This window comes from Lepidochelys olivacea, assembly GCF_965140295.1.
Source record: "Lepidochelys olivacea isolate rLepOli2 genome assembly, chromosome: 6".
Lineage (NCBI taxonomy): Eukaryota > Metazoa > Chordata > Testudines > Cheloniidae > Lepidochelys > Lepidochelys olivacea.
In genome coordinates this window covers 84,940,532-84,960,439 of record NC_140416.1, presented here as the reverse complement: position 1 = coordinate 84,960,439, position 19,908 = coordinate 84,940,532, and positions in this window count along the sequence as shown.

Sequence of the window (19,908 nt, the reverse complement as noted above, 5' to 3'; positions counted from 1 at the left end):
TGCCATATAAAGGTTAATTTATCCAAATGACAAGCAGAATTTTTGGTAGTCATTTTTTCAGATACTTTATAAGTGATGCTTAACACAATTACAACTTCTGGATTTTTAAGCATTTATGTTTCAATTATCTTAACACATTGCATTGTAAGATCCTTGCTCACCACACATTGCCATACATCAGCAAAGGGCATATGAACCACTGACAACCAACATGGGAGAGTTTTTAGAGCCTTTCAATGGAAAGTGTCTTTAAAGTCCATATACATTAGCAGGAAAGTTAAATATTGTTAAATGTTAACAAATGGTGGTGCACATAACCCATCTAAGCAGATAATTAAATACTCTGCAATGGCGTTGTGATACATTTTAGACTCATAGACTTTAAGGCCAGAAGGGACAAACAGGATCATCTAGTCTGAACCTACTGCACATTGCAGGCCACAGACCCTCACCTGCCCACTCCTGTAATAGACCCCTAACCTCTGGCTGAGTTATTGAAGTCCTCAAAAAGAAAAGGAGTATTTGTGGCACCTTAGAGACTAACCAATTTATTTGAGCATAAGCTTTCGTGAGCTACAGCTCACTTCATCGGATGCATACTCAAATCCTCAAATCATGCTTTAAAGACTTCAAGTTACAGAAATCCACCATTTACTCTAGTTTAAATCTGCAAGTAACTTGTGAGCTTCAGAGGAAGGTGGAAACCCCCTACGCTCTCTGCCAATCTGACCTGAGGGAAAATTCCTTCCCGACCCCAAATATGGTGATCAGTTAGACTCTAAGCATGTGAGAAAGACCCACCAGCCAGACACCTGGGAAAGAATTCTCTGTTGTAACTCAGTACCCTTCCCATCTAGTGTCCTATCACCAGCTGTTAGAGATATTTGCTGCTAGCTATCATTGTAACTGATTTAAAAAGGCTAAAACAAAATATTGTTTATTGATATTATGCGGTTTTGAGTTCCTAGATATGAGATGCATACATTCAAATCTTAAAATGGTCTACTAATGCAATTTTATATAACCACCAAAAAGTCTTTAAAAGAGGGTTGGTTATGTCTATAAATGTTACCTACTCTACATATCTGCTCCCTAAGCCTCAGTGAGTCATATTTACATTTTGCATTAACAAAAACAAATGGTTACGTCTGTTAGCGCTGCAGAGCCAATATAACTACAGAAAAGTGAACTGGATTTTCTTTTGCCTCCCACAGCATCAACAAAACTGTCAGCTAAATTCCAATTACAGACTCTTGTAAGAAGCAGAAAGAACACAGGTTCAATTTGTTTTGCATATTGGATGAAACTCAGTTTGCATTTGGCAGCTACTCCTTCTTCCTGGTCTCTATCTATTTTTGTCCTTTTCTCTTCTCTCTCTATGCCTCATCCTTGTGTGATCTCATCTGATTACACAGCTTTGATTACCACCTCTGTGTTTCAAAAACTTCAGTGGACTATTTTTGTGTTGAAAAAACTCTTTTCTTGGCCCTGCCATCTTGATATTAACCAGAAACAACAGTTCTGAAATACGTTGAGAGAAGCTATTATTTTAGTATTTACAACACAACCAAATTCTGGGCGTATGAGAATTTTCATGAGAAGTGCTTATCAGAGTACTTATACTTCCATGTCTGTTCTCATGGGACTTCTAGGCCAAAGAGGATGATAAGTTGACATAAACCTGCAGACTTTTGGTTGCTTATCCAAGCCAAACTGTTGAACATTTCTGAGATTCACAAATTATTAGTTGTGGGTTACACAACAAAGGTAATCTGAAGGAACCACACAGGCACAGTGGGGTCTGAATAACTATGCACAACATGCATGGCCTTATTATGTATACACACTGTTGCTCTGGCAGGGTTCTAGTGGCTTATGGAACATAGACGACAGTGAGGTTCACTAAAGAGTTCACAAACTACTAAAAAGTATACTACTCAGTTCCTATGCACTAATATTTGCTGTTTTCATCAACTTCATGAAGGCATTTGATTCAATTTGGAGGGAAAGCATTATGGAAAGTAACAAAATCATATGGAATGCCAGATAAGGTAATTGCAGTTATGAGATGATGACCCTGAGCTTCCCCTCAAAGTATGTGAGAAGTCCAAGAAGCAAGAGACAAATTTTGATCAAAGCAAGGTCAAAAAACATATTAGTTCCTTCCTGGATTCTTTTATTGATGACCCTCCTCTCAATAAAAGTGAAAATATTCTTCACTACTAGGAGCAACAAAAAATTATGAGACCTGAACTATATCAATTGGCTAACATTGTGTTTGCTGTTCCTGTTACACAAGTCAGTGCAGAAAGGGCATTTTCTGGGCTAAAATTCATTTTGTCACCTTGCAGTCAAATATGATTGACAGAGTTTTGGAAGCTGTATTAGTGTGTCTAAATAACTTGTTTAAAAATAAATACTTTTTCTACCTTGAAAAAAATATTTATCATTGTTTTCTTTTGCTAGGAGTTACAACGTAAGCATAAGACACTAATCTGCAGGAAATTTATCTGAACTAGTTCAAACAGGTTCAAAGTGGTTGAAACTGTTACTGAATCATCAGTCTAAGTTAGCATCTGAACCAGAATTGAACCAGAGAGTTAGAAAATATTGATGAACCCGAACTGGAACTGAACCAAGATTTTTAACGGTTCAAATCCCTGGTTATAAAAGCTGTATTCTAAGTTTCCTGTAGGGCTGTAAGGGTGAAAAATTAAGCAACTGAAGTCAACGTTTGGTGTAAGACAAGGGTGCATGGAATCACTGTTGCTTTTTATCATGTTCTTAAAGCGGACATTAAAAATGTTAGATGAGTTGGAGGCCATGACATTGGATGATCTACAATTAAGTGCCTTATCTTATGCAGATGATATTGTATAACTAGCAGACTCATTTGAATGAATCAAGATACTCTTTACTACCATGGAAAATTGGTGTAAATTTGGACTTAAATGCAAAGAAGACAAAGTGGTTGCATTTTGGAAAAGGAACAATAATATAAAGTGTTGAAATGCAGCAACAGTGGTGTTGTAGAACAAGTACAATCATATGTGTATGTAGGAAACTTGATCAGTGCTGATGGTTCCATCCAGGATGCAGTTAAAAGGCAATGGGCCTTAGCTACAAATGCTGCACAGAAATTGATGAAATAATGGACTGATAAAAACATTATGTTGGTACCAAAGTGAAAATGTGTCAAACGAGTGTAGTAATGGTATTACTCTAGAGTATGGAAGCAGCTGCATTAAGTGAAACAGACATTAGAATGCTGGAGGAAGTAGAGACAAGAGTTCTTCAAAAGATGGCAAGTGTAAAGTGGAATGACTTTAAGAAAAATGAAGAAATTAGAAGGAGAGCAGAATGTGAAATAAGGGTACAGGATTGGCTATAATTGAAAAGATTATGGTGGTGGGGACATTGCAGAAAAACAGATGCGAGGATGCCAAAGAAAATAACAAAACCCACAAACAAAATCAGTCTGACCTAGAGATTGACCACTGACTAGATGGTGGAACATTGTATGCCGGGACATGACCAGCTGGTATTAATGGAGGAACAAGCCATGAATAGAAATGAATGGTGATGCTGTATTGCTTCCCGTATCTCTAAAGATGCTCCAGGATGAAAAGAAGACACTAGTACCAGACTGGTTTCCAAAAAATGATGTATAAACGCTCCCATTTCTGGTTAGAAGATGTGTGGTTAATTATTGTCTTGGTCAATAAATCTTAGAACAGACCTAAGGCTTCCAGACCTGAGAACCAAGGAACCATAAATGTGGCCTTTGCATTTCCACATTCCTTTTTGCTGCATCCAGCAGAGACTAGGCACAGTAGAGAATCTGGTACAGAATGTCTTCCTTTTTTGAACTATTTGTTCCTGTTTCTAACCTCTGGTTCAGCCCCTTCACTGACTGATTTCTACTTGGTAGCTGAGGGACACTGTCTCTCATTTCAAACATTTTTTTTCTCATTGACATTTTTATACTCCCTCCAAGGCTCTTATCAAAGAACACGTAGGCTTTGGGATCAGAAGCTGAATTACTGTTAATATAACATGACTTTTTTGTGTTATGTAGATTAGCTATTCATATTTTTCTTTATTACAGTATCTTTTAAAGAACCCTGTGTGACTCTGGCTAATAATTTGTTCCCTCATATGTTTTCATAAGGAATGAAGATTCATTAAAAAATAAAATTCAAACACAAAACTTTAAATTTTTGTTTTATCAATTGCATTAAAACTGCCTCATCTATTAGGCATATTAAGATTCATATACCTCTACCTGATCCTTATAAAAATAATAAAAAATATTTTACAGTACACTGTGATAGCACTATAGTGAGATGTAGTGTTTTATACTTTTATGTACTTTTCCTTATCAAAAACTGTTTTAATTAGCCACTATCCAAACACAGGTATGTGGAGTTCAGGTATAAAAAGACTGGATTCAAAGAGCAATTCCCCAATGCCTCTTCTATAATCCTCTACCAATCTTCTACTACTGTCCAAGCGACTTATGCATGACAGATTTCTATCAAAGGTCTCTGAAATAGTTTGCTACTCACAGGTGAATTTTAAAAGGTTTCAGAGTTTGGTCTGGATAATTTCAGAAATAGAATCAATCCTTTTCAGTTCATTTTTTTGTGCTGACATTTTTGGAAGCTTACAAAAACTTCCTCGTCACAACTTCCTTCCAATACGACTGGAATTGGGGCACACATCTTCAGCATTAAATCTAAAGGTTTCGGGAGATCTAGGATGGGGCCACATTCAACATTTTTAGCAGACAGTAGTTTTGGGGCAGTGAGTCAAAATTAGCTTCCTAAATAGTTTCCCTTCACAAAGAAATCATGTTAGCCAGAACTATCATGAAGGGAAATTGGTCTATCGATGAAATGAGGACACAAACCTAAAAGTCTGTAAAGGGGAAATCTTAACAAGGGTGTTAAATGGTTTCTAATTTTTCTACTGGTTTTATTTATGATGTGTCCAAACCAAAACACTGGATCTGAACTCACATGAACTGATCTGAATCTAAATCTAAATCCATATTTTTCTGCTGTCCCGTATCTTCCTAATAGATAAAACCAAATTACCAGCTCACCTACAATCTGTGGGAAGGATCGAAGTTTGGTTCTGAATTTTGCAAATTGGGCCTCTCTCTTGAGATTTCCTGAGGTCTTTGCATAAGAAGAGTTTTAGAAAATAAAAAAGACTTTACTTGCCAGGTGTATTTAGTTAAAACACTAAAACTTTTATCATTTGTGATTGTATTCACAAAACTATCTTTCAAAAAGAAACTCAGTTATTTCTGGTTTCAGAGTAACAGCCGTGTTAGTCTGTATTCGCAAAAAGAAAAGGAGGACTTGTGGCACCTTAGAGACTAACCAATTTATTAGAGCATGAGCTTTCGTGAGCTACAGCTCACTTCCTCAGATGCATATCGTGGAAACTGCAGCAGGCTTTATATATACACAGAGAATATGAAACAATACCTATTCCCACCCCACTGTCCTGCTGGTAATAGCTTATCTAAAGTGATTTCCAGCACAAATCCAGGTTTTCTCACCCTCCACCCCCCCACACAAATTCACTCTCCTGCTGGTGATAGCCCATCCAAAGTGACAACTCTTTACACAATGTGCATGACAATCAAGCTGGGCTATTTCCTGCATAAATCCAGGTTCTCACATCCCCCCCACCCCCATACACACACAAACTCACTCTCCTGCTGGTAATAGCTCATCCAAACTGACCACTCTTCAAGTTAAAATCCAAGTTAAACCAGAACATCTGGGGGGGGGGGGTAGGAAAAAACAAGAGGAAACAGGCTACCTTGCATAATGACTTAGCCACTCCAAGTCTCTATTTAAGCCTAAATTAATAGTATCCAATTTGCAAATGAATTCCAATTCAGCAGTTTCTCGCTGGAGTCTGGATTTGAAGTTTTTTTGTTTTAAGATAGCGACCTTCATGTCTGTGATCGCGTGACCAGAGAGATTGAAGTGTTCTCCGACTGGTTTATGAATGTTATAATTCTTGACATCTGATTTGTGTCCATTTATTCTTTTACGTAGAGACTGTCCAGTTTGACCAATGTACATGGCAGAGGGGCATTGCTGGCACATGATGGCATATATCACATTGGTGGATGTGCAGGTGAACGAGCCTCTGATAGTGTGGCTGATGTTATTAGGCCCTGTGATGGTGTCCCCTGAATAGATATGTGGGCACAGTTGGCAACGGGCTTTGTTGCAAGGATAAGTTCCTGGGTTAGTGGTTCTGTTGTGTGGTATGTGGTTGTTGGTGAGTATTTGCTTCAGGTTGCGGGGCTGTCTGTAGGCAAGGACTGGCCTGTCTCCCAAGATTTGTGAGAGTGTTGGGTCATCCTTTAGGATAGGTTGTAGATCCTTAATAATGCGTTGGAGGGGTTTTAGTTGGGGGCTGAAGGTGACGGCTAGTGGCGTTCTGTTATTTTCTTTGTTAGGCCTGTCCTGTAGTAGGTAACTTCTGGGAACTCTTCTGGCTCTATCAATCTGTTTCTTTACTTCTGCAGGTGGGTATTGTAGTTGTAAGAAAGCTTGACAGAGATCTTGTAGGTGTTTGTCTCTGTCTGAGGGGTTGGAGCAAATGCGGTTGTATCGCAGAGCTTGGCTGTAGATGATGGATCGTGTGGTGTGGTCAGGGTGAAAGCTGGAGGCATGCAGGTAGGAATAGCGGTCAGTAGGTTTCCGGTATAGGGTGGTGTTTATGTGACCATTGTTTATTAGCACTGTAGTGTCCAGGAAGTGGATCTCTTGTGTGGACTGGACCAGGCTGAGGTTGGTGGTGGGATGGAAATTGTTGAAATCATGGTGGAATTCCTCAAGGGCTTCTTTTCCATGGGTCCAGATGATGAAGATGTCATCAATATAGCGCAAGTGGCTAAGTCATTATGCAAGGTAGCCTGTTTCCTCTTGTTTTTTCCTACCCCCCCCCCCCCAGATGTTCTGGTTTAACTTGGATTTTAACTTGAAGAGTGGTCAGTTTGGATGAGCTATTACCAGCAGGAGAGTGAGTTTGTGTGTGTATGGGGGTGGGGGGATGTGAGAACCTGGATTTATGCAGGAAATAGCCCAGCTTGATTGTCATGCACATTGTGTAAAGAGTTGTCACTTTGGATGGGCTATCACCAGCAGGAGAGTGAATTTGTGTGGGGGGGTGGAGGGTGAGAAAACCTGGATTTGTGCTGGAAATCACTTTAGATAAGCTATTACCAGCAGGACAGTGGGGTGGGAATAGGTATTGTTTCATATTCTCTGTGTATATATAAAGCCTGCTGCAGTTTCCACGATATGCATCTGAGGAAGTGAGCTGTAGCTCACGAAAGCTCATGCTCTAATAAATTGGTTAGTCTCTAAGGTGCCACAAGTCCTCCTTTTCTTTCAGTTATTTCTAAGCAATAACAAATATGGATTCTCCATCAATAATAATTTTCATTATTAATCTACTCTTCTTTAATTAAAGCCTTGCTACTTTTTTTGGTCAATGTTACCAGACGTAAACACTTTATAAGAGAAAGCAAATTAATCCAGTGCAGCTAATCATTCAATTCATGCTCATGTGGGATAGCAGTGTGGAAAACTGCAGAGTAGGAGTAAGTGACAAGTGCATAATTAGGTGCAAATTGCTTGCACATTTATACCAAGTCAAACAGTCAAATATCAAATAATGATGTAACCCCTGCTTGCTTGGAGGGGCACTCTGTCCCCCTCTAGTGGTGGCTAGTCTAGATAACGATTGATAAGCCTGTGACAGCCTTGGCTAAGAGACATGTCTTTTAGCTCATGAAATAGCTGCTCATCCATTTAGCGCCAGAGGGCCCAGGTTTGTTCCCTGCTGCCGATGCCCATGTGGGTTAGTGTTGTAAGTGGTGATTCATTGGGGATTTCAGGCAATTCAGCACCACAATGGGGAACAAACCTGGGACCTCTGGAGCTTAATACATGAGCTGCTACTGCATGAGCTAAAAGACACCTGTCTGTTAGCCATGGCTGTAGCTGGCTCATTGAAATAAGGTTACAATGTAGGGTGAACATATTTCCCTATGCTGAATACGGGACACCTTGTAAAATTGCTTGTGTTCAACAGCAATCAATCAGAACTATGCATTAGCCCCCTCCTCCTCCCAACATGCTATAAAAACTCCAGAGCCCAGCAGGGAAAGGGGGGCCTCAGGGGTCATGGGGGGGGGTCTCGGGCATAGGTGTAGTATGACTTCTATTTCGGGGGGCAGGGGCCAGCAGGGCTCAAGCCAGCTCCACATGGCAGGTCTGGGGAGGGACTGCCACCTTCACCCCTGTCTCCCCTCAAAAGGCCACCCAGCCTGAAGGGTTAAAATCCATTGCTGATGTAATAACTTAGTATATAAATTTGTGTACAGGCCCAAAGTCCAGAGTTTGGTCAAGAGGTCAGAGGCCTAGCAAAGAGTGATTAGCTTAAAAAAAAGCAGAATAACCAAAAATAACCTTGCTTTTGCTAAGATATGCGTGGTCAGCAAAATGCCAGATGTTGCAGGCAATTATTGTGTCTTATTCAAAGTTGCAAATAGAACAAAGAAGCCCTGTTTCCGTTGTGTTAGTTTCTTCTGTAGGGAGATGTTCTTCCCACACATCCAACCTTGAGTGTATGAAAGATTCAAGCATGTCAGTATAAGATATGGCCTCCTCCCACCTCCCTTTCCCAGGGACCAATGCCTGCTTTAAAACACAAATGAACAACTTGAAAGACAATCTTTATTGCCATATAATTTCATTGTTTCTTTGCTTTTACCCCTAGATATGTCCTTCACAGCCTGTCTTGGTTGTGATGGGAGGGAGGCACAACCAAAAATTATAACTCAAAGGGGTGTGTGTGGGGGGTTCAGCTCAAAAAGTTTGAAAACAGCTCAGGATGCAGGGAGGGGATAGCTGGGGGCTGTGTGTGGGCATGGGGGTAGCTCCAGGTGCAGGGAGGGAGGTAGCTAGGGGCTGTGTGCAGGCAGGGGGGTAGCTAAGGCTGTGTATGGGCAGGGGGTAGCTCAGGGTGAAGTGAGGGGGTAGCTAGGGGCTGTGTGTTGGCCGGAGATAGCTCAGGGTGCAGGGAGCAGTCCCTGTTCCCTGCGGGCTCTGCCAGCCCAATGCCCGCACTCATTCACCAGCCACAAACAAGACATGGCTGGGGCTGCACTGACTGACCACTGACTGACCAGCAGGGGGAGCAGAAAATACAGGACAATTTACCTGCTTTAAAAAAAAAGGCAGGACACCTACAATAGGGCTTAAATATGGGACTGTCCCATTAAAAATGGGACAGATGGTCACCCTATTACAATGAAATAAGAACTTTTAAATAAAGCTATAAATGTTTCTGTGATTGCCACCCAACCATTAGAGAGACAAGATGGGTGAGGTAATATCTTTTATTGGACCAAGTGCTATTGGTGAGAAAGATGAACTTTTGAACTGCACAGAGCTCTTCCTCGGGTCTGGAAAAGGCATTCAATCATCACAGCTTAATGCAAGATGGAACAGATTGTTTATCAACAGTAGTTAGTATATATTCTAAAGGACCATTCAAGGTACAGTGGCCCATTAACACCTCTGCAGTCATAGGACAAAAAAGGGGGGGTTAATGGATTGCAGATTGTTGTAATAAGTCATCAAGTCAGTGTCTATGTTCAATCCATGATTTTTAGTGTCTAGCAGAGTTATGAATTTAAGCTCCCAGTTCTGTGACTGTAGAAGTGTTAACGGACCACTGTACTTTGAATGGTCTCTTAGAATATGTGCCAACTACTTATGCTAAGCAATCTCTTCCACCTTGCATTTAGCTGTGATGCTTGAGTACCTTTCCCAGACCTGAAGACGAGCTCTGTGCGCTCAAAATCTCATCTCTTTCACGAACAGAAGTTGGTCCAATAAAAGATAGTACCTCACCCACCTTCCCCCATGATGTCCTGCTACCAATGTGGCTCCAACTACACTGCATACCCAATCATTAGTCATTTTGATTTGTACATTAAAGAACAGGAGTGCAATGTCTCATGATTAAATTTAAATTTAGCCAGGATGTGAAATCAATACTTCTTGCAGACCAGAGGCAGAATTTTCAAAGTGTTGCATCGAAGTTGGACCTGTAAAATGGGATTTAGGTACAAAGAAAGCAGCCTTTAAAATGCTCTTTGTATTTTGGCCTGATGTTGGGAGGGGGGAGAGCCCTCAACTCCCTTTGATTTCACTGCCAGCTGAGGTTGCCTCACACTTCACAGGATCCAGTCTTTGGACAGGTTTTTCATAGGGGACAATTTACAATAAAAAATGTTCTAGGATGCTAAATTCTGAAAGTTGGCACTCAGGCATGTAGGCTGGGGTTCTGGTCTGTCACTGAACAATGACATTTTCAATGCCTGTCCATGACTGACTGTATAATGAGCAGAATTGAGCTAGCTGACCGCAATCATACAGCTTTAGGCATGATTGCTGTTAAAGTAATCACCTTAAAACCCTGCACTTCACCAGAAATAACCTTGGCCTGGTTTGTGACCCTTTACACACATGGATGAGCAAATACTTGTATGACTAGGCCCATTGATTTCAGTGAGCAAATGCTCACCATTATAAATAAGATTGTGAAAGCAACCTAGATGTATGGGGAGAATTACTTCAAAACACATTTTTCCCTTTGTACAATCACATCATTTTCAATCAATTCAGATGCTCTTGCAGTCAGTCTCCATTGGCAGGGCACTTTAACTGGAAGATCCCCGGCTCTAAAACTTGCTTCTTCTCCAGGTCTGATGTTATCAGAGTTTGGGGACTTTCTTTTCCCTCTTTCTCCTGGAATTGCTGTGCCCATCCCAGACGAGCTAATAAAATCTGTGTTGGCACAAGTTGCATAGTATAAAAGATAACAGCACGTGTGTGTGTGTGGGGTCATGTGCCCCCTAGCAGATTTCTCAGGCTGCCTCTCGCCAGGATGCCCAGCAGCAGGGAGGCAGCAGCTCCCCTTGGTAGTGGCACTCACCTTGTGTCCTGCAGCATGGGGAGGGAGGAAACAGCAGGGTGGCTGGCTGCAGGCTCAGCTCCACCCCATTGCAAGGGGTGCTTCTCTTTCCTGGTTGCTGGAATCCCAGCGCTTCCCGCTGCCTGCTTTGCAGACCATCTGTTGAAGTGAGTCAGGGGGGCACCTTTGAGGTTGAGAAGAGAAACTGCAATGTGGTGCTCAGCACCAGTCAGCTTAGGTGGAGCCCTATCCAGCGCAACAGCCCTGGGGATGAGTGAGGGGAGCAAGCTGGAGGGAGACTGGGAAAAGGGGGGTGGGCCCTGCTGCTGCTGCTTCAGTGCACCCTGAGGTGCATTGAAAAAGCAGCTATGTCCAATGTGCCTATGAAGGAGGAGACCATTTTGGAGTGTCATATTCCCCCCTCCAACAAAAAGTGACTGATAATTCTCCAATTTCTTGTTAACTGAAACAATCCATCCCCAAGCACCATCCCACCCTGGCACCACCCACCCTGATGGCACATGGGGTACTGTGCAACCCAACGGTGTTGCCTCTTTTGTTGGTCTTGTTTTGAACACTTGCTAAATTGATTGAGGACAGTTGAGGCAGGGAGGAATGCCTGCAAGTGCAGCAAGGGGTTGGGCAGCCACAGGACAGAGAGCAGGAGGAGGAGGTAGTTGCTAGTGTATGTTGTCTACATACATATCAAGTTTCAAGGTGTGGAGGTAGAGGCAACACGTGGAGCAGTCATGTACCCCTGCAGAACCTTTCAATTGTGCCTTGCACCCCCACTATCCACCGTTATGCATCATCTCTGTAGAATAGGTATGTAACAGTAGGAGGAAAGCCAGCAAAAGGGCTTCTGTGAGGATGGAGCAGTGTCTGGTGTATCTAGTGTACGACTAGCTCTGTAAAAATAACTAATAATAAAGGCATCACTTGGTATCCACCTGCTTCATAATACAATATTGTATAACCAAGAGAGGCTCGCTGTAGGTGGCCTGGCACACTGAGAATTCATATACCTGATCATTTCTTCCAAAGAAGGCATGAAAGTGCTAAATTGGTTTTTGTATTGATAACTATGTACTACAGTTTTAACTTCTATATAGAAATTTTTTTTAAACTTAACCATGGTCAATTCAGTCACAAGTCTTTCTTTTAAAACATAGCCTGTCCAAGTAACACTTACAAGATTCAATAATTTGAGTCTTGTGGCGCTGCTGGAAATCATCACAGTGAAACCACATGTAAGCAGGATCTGAATAAACTCTCCCCTGACAGCTAGTTCAGGAGGGGGAAAGACTTCAGGAGAAAACTGTATTTAAATGAACACACCTACTTTGTCTAGGTATCTCGCAGACAGGAGTTGTGTAGCTCCAAGTGATCAGCTTTGTCTGGTGTTGGGTGACCTGGATACTTGGATGCTAATATCTAAACTGTATTGTTAAATTTATTCACCTAAATTTGGGTTATTGCTGATTATGTACTGTATGTATCTTATGACTTTTAAAACAAACTTTGTATTTGTGGATAATCTGAGCACTATACCCAGATGTACAGATACTCTTTTCTTAACCTGTGTATTATGTAATTTTTTAACGTTAGCTTCAATAAAATTTTTGAATGTAGGGGTAGTGAAGTGTTGTTATCAATGTTATCTTCATTGTATGAGTAAAGGGGAGCATAACTGTGCTGAGCTTGTCCCAATTGAGGGGTCACCCTCAGCTGAAAGGAACTCACTAAGCCAGGGGCTTGAATGTCATACCCCTGTGAAAGTAAGAGGGGTGGGGACAGGTGTCCTAGCCAGGAGGTGTGGACTCTCCCTAAGGGTCCCCAGTCTGGTTTAACCTGTTCCTCTCCACTGTTTAAAGGTAGAGCTAAATAGGCTTTATTAGGAGCCTTTTTGTTATGTTAAAGTGCTCAAATGAGAGCTGAAATCACTTGTGGTGGAGCAGTGTTTCTGTCCAGCCTGCAAAGAGCTGAAAATCACTAAGAGACAGATGTGCAGAGGTCACAGCAGAGAGGCAGGTGGCAGCAGAAGGTGACTGACAGTTGGCCAGCAAACGAGTGGCTGGCGAGGCAGTGAGCAGAACAAGTGGCTGGCAAGGCAACAAGCAGCTGGTGAGGTTGCAAGTGGCATGAGTGGCTGGTGGGGCATCCAAGTGGTGAGGAACCATGGCTGGCGGGGCATCCAGTCAGAACAAGTGCTCAGATGGCAGAGCAAGCAAGGTGCCTTCTTCCCCGGGTGGGAGGTGAACTCACCCAGATGCACCTCCGAACCTGGGTTCTGCGGAAAGGGACCTGGGGATTACAGTGGATGAGAGGCTGGATAGGAGTCAGCAATGTGCCCTTGTTGCCAAGAAGGCCAAAGGCATATTGGGCTGTATTAGTAGAAGCATTGCCTGCAGATCGACAGAAGTGATTATTTCCCTCTACTCGACACTGGTGAGGCCACACCTGGAGTATTACGTCCAATTTTGGTCCCCCCACTACAGCAGGGATGTGGACAAATTGGACAGAGTCCAGCGGAGAGCAACGAAAATTATTAGAGGGCTGGGGCACATGACTTATGAGAAGAGGCTGAGGGAACTGGGGTTATTTAGTCTACAGAAGAGAAGAATGAGGGGAGATTTGATAGCAGCCTTCAACTACCTGAAGGGGGGTTCCAAAGAGGATGGAGCTCAGCTGTTCTCAGTGGTGGCAGATGACCGAACAAGGAGCAATGGTCTCAAGTTGCAGTGGGGGAGGTCTAGGTTGGATATTAGGGAACACTATTTCACTAGGAGGGTGGTAAAGCACTGGAATGGGTTACCAAGGGAGGTGGTCGAATCTCCATCCTTAGAGGTTTTTAAGGCCTGGCTTGACAAAGCCCTGGCTGGGATATTTAGTGGGTGATTGGTCCTGCTTTGAGCAGGGGATTGGACTAGATGACCTCCTGAGGTCTCTTCCAACCCTGATATTCTATGATTCTCGCTGACCAAGGACAACCACTATGCATGAGGTATGGTGAGGGAGCAGAGGGGGCACCATAAAGGAACTTTTGGTTGTAGAACTCAAGAGCATGAGGCAGAAGACTCTGCCCCATGCACTCTGGGGTGGGTGTTATGATTATGAATCCTGCTTGTGGCATTTTCCCCAATTAATGTCGGGTGACTTCCCTCCTTTCATTAAACGTTTCTTTTCTACACTCAAAAAGAAAAGAAGTACTTGTGGCACCTTAGAGACTAACAAATTTATTTGAGCATAAGCTTTCGTGAGCTACAGCCCACTTCATCAGATGCATACAGTGGGGAGATTTTATATAAACAGAGAACATGAAACAATGGGTGTTACCATACAGACTGTAACAAGAGTGATCAGGAAAGGTGAGCTATTACCAGCAGGAGTGCGGGGGGTGGGAGGGAGGGAGGGAGAGGACTACGCTCTCCTGCTGGTAATAGCTCACCTTTCCTGATCACTCTTGTTACAGTCTGTATGGTAAAACCCATTGTTTCATGTTCTCTGTGTACATAAAATCTCCCCACTATGTTTTCCACTGTATGCATTGGATGAAGTGAGCTGTAGCTCACGAAAGCTTATGCTCTAATAAATTTGTTAGTCTCTAAGGCTCTACAAGTACGCCTTTTCTTTTTGCGGGTACAGACTAACACGGCTGCTACTCTGGAACCTTTCTACACTCAGACTCTGTGCTTGTGAGTGGGGAAGTATGGCCTCTCAGAGGCGCCCAGAGGTGGTGTGTAATTTTCCCAGATTACTGGGTGGGGCTCAAGCCAGTTCTGTGTTGTATTATTGAAAAGGAATCCCTAGATATTGAACCCGGCCCTGGTTGTTGCCGGCTCCACCTGGCAGAAGAGTTACACACAGAAGAGTGGGGGCATAAGACTCTGGTCTTTATTAAGTTGGATTTCTCAGGAATAATGAAACATACAGAATTTCCTTTGTACATCTAAATCCTTTTTTATTTTGAGAGCAGCTTGCTAAGGCTGGTAATCAATTAAACAAAGTTCACCTATACCTTTATCAATCTGCAGATAATGCCAGTTCTGTTTGCAAATTGTTCTGAGTTGGTTGCTAATACTGCGGTAAAGTAAAGCAGTGTACATCTAAATGACTGGCAAGCATGGTATTTCTGTTTCTTCTGCACATTGTTGAGGTTAAGGGTGTGAAGTCAGTTCTATTTATTTACACAGGCTGAACCACTGCAGTGTCTCCTGCTGAAGTATGCATCAGGAGTCTCTCTTTTTTCTAAATATTCAGCTCGTTTGCCCAATAGACTTGAAACACTGCAATATTTTTATGAAAAACTTACCTGAACTGTATCCTTACCAAAGTTAACTCTGAGTACCCAATAGTGCACTGAAAATTGAAGTAATCATTAGGATGTCAGCCAGCTAGAAGCAAATACCTTTCTTTGGCCGTGTTTACCAATGGATAACTTCTATTAAAAAACATAAATAATATAGTCTAAGCCTCCATGAAATTGAAAATGCACAAATCAAGTGCTGCGGCATAATAACAAAAGAAGGAAAATTAGTGCAACTATCTAAGTCTATATTCTTTACTAGTGAAGAAGAAAATGACCAAATGCCAAATTTACAAGAGGAGATTAAAAGTACAGTGAATGATATATAACTATCTGCTGTAGAGAATTTCTAAAAATATGCATGGTGCTTAAGTGATGAATAAAAGACGTGGACCCTGCCCCAAAGAATTTACTGTCTGGGGCCTGATCCTAGAAATCGTTACTCACTGAGTAGTCTCACTGATGCCAATGATAATATACATTCATGAATTTATAGTAACAAATACATCTGTGATGTTAAAATTGTATATGGTCCCTGTATACCCTGAGCACTTGCCTTCAGAAATCAGGATCCTTGAAGTTGGCTCAAGTTGAGGCACCCAAAATTACTCGTCACTTTTGAAAGGCTTGACCGAAGTGGGTTGGCCAAGCTTACACAGGAGATCTGTGGCAGAAGCAAGAATAGAACCCTGGGCTCAGTGCCATGGCTAAACAACAAATGATTCTGTAAGCGTTTGCAAGATTGAATGGTTAGTAGTAACAATAGGTTGGGATTCAAGGTCTGTACTCACAAGAGTGGTCTTGTTGTGTTCAATGGGAACATTTAGAAGAGTAAAAGTTGAAGCACTGGTTTTTTGAGTTTATGGCTTCTCACAGGAAATCAATGGGATTACTTGCACTGGTAAGGTTTATGCACATGAATAGGGTTTGCAGGATTGGGCCTATATTTATTGCATTTTGATTAGTAAATGACATTTATTTGTGGATTTCTCTCCACTCCTTAATCGTTCCCCCCTATAGATCTCCTGTTTTCGAAAGATGCATTAAGGGCTGACAACAGCCAGGGTTGTTGTTTTTTTTCTTTCATCAGTAGTTGAGTCCACCTACAGCACTCTAAATGGCAAACACCAATTCCACTTGGTATAATGAAGGAATAATGACAGTGGAAAGGAATGCTGTAACCAGCTCACAAACTCCAATGCTGCAATATAAATGCCAAGGTATTTATAGAAAAGGCAGAATTGAGGCCTTTACTTCCAAAGTGGAGGCATTTGACTGTCATAATGTTCAGCTTTAATCGGCTTGTCACGCCAAATAAGAAGATAAAATTAACAGTCAGGTATTTCACTAGCCAACCACAAACTTGCATTGTCAGAGAGTAAGTGCAGGAATATGATGCTTCACTGTGCCATGACCAAAGAGCTGAATTTGTCAAGGAGAATAGATTACGGATTTGCTTTTGTCAGCCACAATTCACACACGTAAATGTATGCTGTTGTTTCTGAATAAAGCTAAATATATTTTTCTGAATCAATATGGTCCTTTAGCTGTAATTTATTTTGTGCTTTTATACTCAATAGACCATTATCCCGGGTGGCATAGCTGACCTGGGAAATTAATTCTCTAAGCATTGCCTTTTCTATAAATGCCTTTGCTTCACCTTGGCATTTATTATTGCAGCAGTAGGCCACTGTACCATCACAACATTCTGTGACATTGACATTATCCCTTGAACTCTCAGGGGCATAAAATGATGAAGCAACCATATGGCACTTAGTGTATAGTTATGCTGGACTTTCTTGCTCTTGACTTACTATATTTTAATCAAGTGGCAAAAATTAATCATGCAGAGATGAATACCAAAATTAATACAGCAGTTTAGTTCCATTGTGTCCTATGCTTCCTTCCTGTCCTTGGCATAGCAAGGAGCAAATGAGTGTTAATCATTTGTAATAGGAACAAAGGGGGTCTTGCAGACAGGAAAGGCTATTACATGGCATGTCCCACACCTCACAATGTATCCTCAGCATATAGACCTTTATCATTAATGTGTATTACCCAATCAGCTGGAATCGAGGTAAGTGCAAGAAGATTTAAACTGCATAGTGTAATAGCTGTAAAATAGCCAATAGAAACTGGAGGGTAAATAAACATGTTTTCAAAACTGGAACTTGTGTGTTGGTAAGTCCTGTACATGATCTAGAATGTATGTGAACTTTTTGTGAATCTTATAAAAGTGCTGATTATTCAGTTATTTTTTGATGGTTTGCATCTGAACTGTTGAAAGATAATAAGAGGCACTGGAGAGGTGAGATGTAGTCCTTTGCAGGAGAGGTACCCTCTGTTTCAAAGTGGCTTGATTTTTGCTGCCTGTTCAAAAAATCTGTGGTTCTGATCCATGTTTCTTTTCTCATTTGGATTGTTGTAATCACAAGAGATACTTCTACTTAGGTGGCAGTTGTGAATAAATATCATGTTCCACATTTCAGTCTCGGTTCCGGAAATGGTGGTTTGAACAGGGCCTGCTCACAAATACACCCCAGTCACATTCCAGCCAATAACTTATTTAATTTGTTATATAAACCTTTACATACCCTTCCCGTGTGATAAATGTAGATTATACACTTACTTAACCACAGTGGCATACCTCATTTACATTCTTAAAACAATCAAGGTCACTGTATGTCAAGAGACAGCATATTACATCTAAACCAACACAATTCACTCACACAGGCAGCCAGTTAGAAAAAGAACAGTTTAACGAAATAAAGATGTGGGGCCAGCTGCTTAACTAGGGTAAATTAACTTCAGATAGGAAACCAGACATAGATCTAAATGATCTAAATGAAAAAGCTGAGCAGGCAGTCGGAATTGTTATTTCCAAACACGGAGTTACCTTTCCAGACCAAGGACTTCCATTCTACACTGATTTACCTCAGCTGAGGGTCTTGCTCAAGGTATCTATGAAAACAGGTGTTTCCGAATAGGGCGAGCCATTTAAATCACCAAAACGAACAAGATACAATAGAGAGTGAAAATAAGATTACTTACTTTAGAAGGAATAAAATGAGAACGAGAAAATAATGTTATTCCCCCAAAAAGGAAAATGAAATAATTAACTAGACTTAGTAGGCCTGATTTTTAAAATGACAGAAGCCCAAGGCCACACACTGGTAGCAACAAATTAACCTCTGACAGGAGCAGAACCCTATGAATCTCCGCACGTCTGTGCCTGGGGACTAGTTCAATTCTGCACAAAGGGACTTAGGTGCTTTGGAAAACATTACCCTTAAGATCTAATTAGATGTCTGACTGGATGTCCGTGTGCACATACACTTGATTTGCGGGAGCAGCTGCAGTTCTTTTGTATGCAGGTTAGGCATGCAATTTGGCATGGTCCTTTTGAAAACTGACCCCAGTAAATCCTTTCTGGTTTTTTTTTTTAAATATTACAGGGAATTTTCCACCAGAGATTTGAAATTTCTTGGCCATTTTATTAAAAAAAAAAAAAGGAACCCACGGCCATCAATAGTATTTTTAACAGAACAGATACTCTCAAAAAACTGGCAGATTGAGAAAAAGGAATGTTCAAAGGTGCTGTTTAACTCTGACTGGATTAGTCACTTTCTTAATTCCTTGCTGTACTGTATTGACTTAAATTAAATAATAAAGAATGCTATCAATGTTCTGTTTGTACAGCAATTTAAACACTAAAACACACAATCCTTTATTTCCCTTCATGTTATAGAATGATGTTTCTTATCAGCATATTGTATATTGCACAAAAATTGTAGTATTATATATTAGTCATGGAAAGATGTTTCATTTTAAGCCATCTGGTGTGTCTGTTGACAATGCAGGATTGTTCCCTACACTGTATTTAATTAGACAATTAGGCAATTAGGCAAATTGCATACATTCCTTATTTATATACTTGAAATGGAGAGAAACTGAGAAAAACTGTTACACTCTGAAGCTGTAGAATATTTTAAAATGGTAAACTTTAAAAATATTTATTTTTTGGTTTACAGAAAAATACAGCTATAGGGCTGACATTCACACTTCGCAATCACTTCTACTATCTCAAGCCATTATTTCCACCTGAATTGTGAGTTGAGGTCATGGTAACATAGGTTAAATGTAGTATGTCAACTGGAAAATCTTATGATGGGTCTGAAAATAACCCTTATTACTACTCTATTCACGCTGTGTGCAGGGCTTGTGCCAAACAATATACTTACCACCTAACACCCTTATTATTATTTATTTAATTGTATTATTTAGAGGGAGTAATGTGCTTCATTGTAAGCTCTTTGGGGTAGAGCTATACGGGGGCATGGGGGAGTCGATTGTCCACTCAGTCACCACATGTAACCGTCATCAGTATGAATGAGAGTCATGCAGACATCAAGGGGAGAACAGACCCTTAGACCTAACGGGCAAAATTTCACTCCAGTGTACAGAGCCCATGCAAGGAACTATATATACCAGACAGACCTTATATATAGGCTCCAATTGCACCTTTAGCACAAAATTTAAGTACAACATTATGAAGCCTTATGCAGGCCTTTTGTACC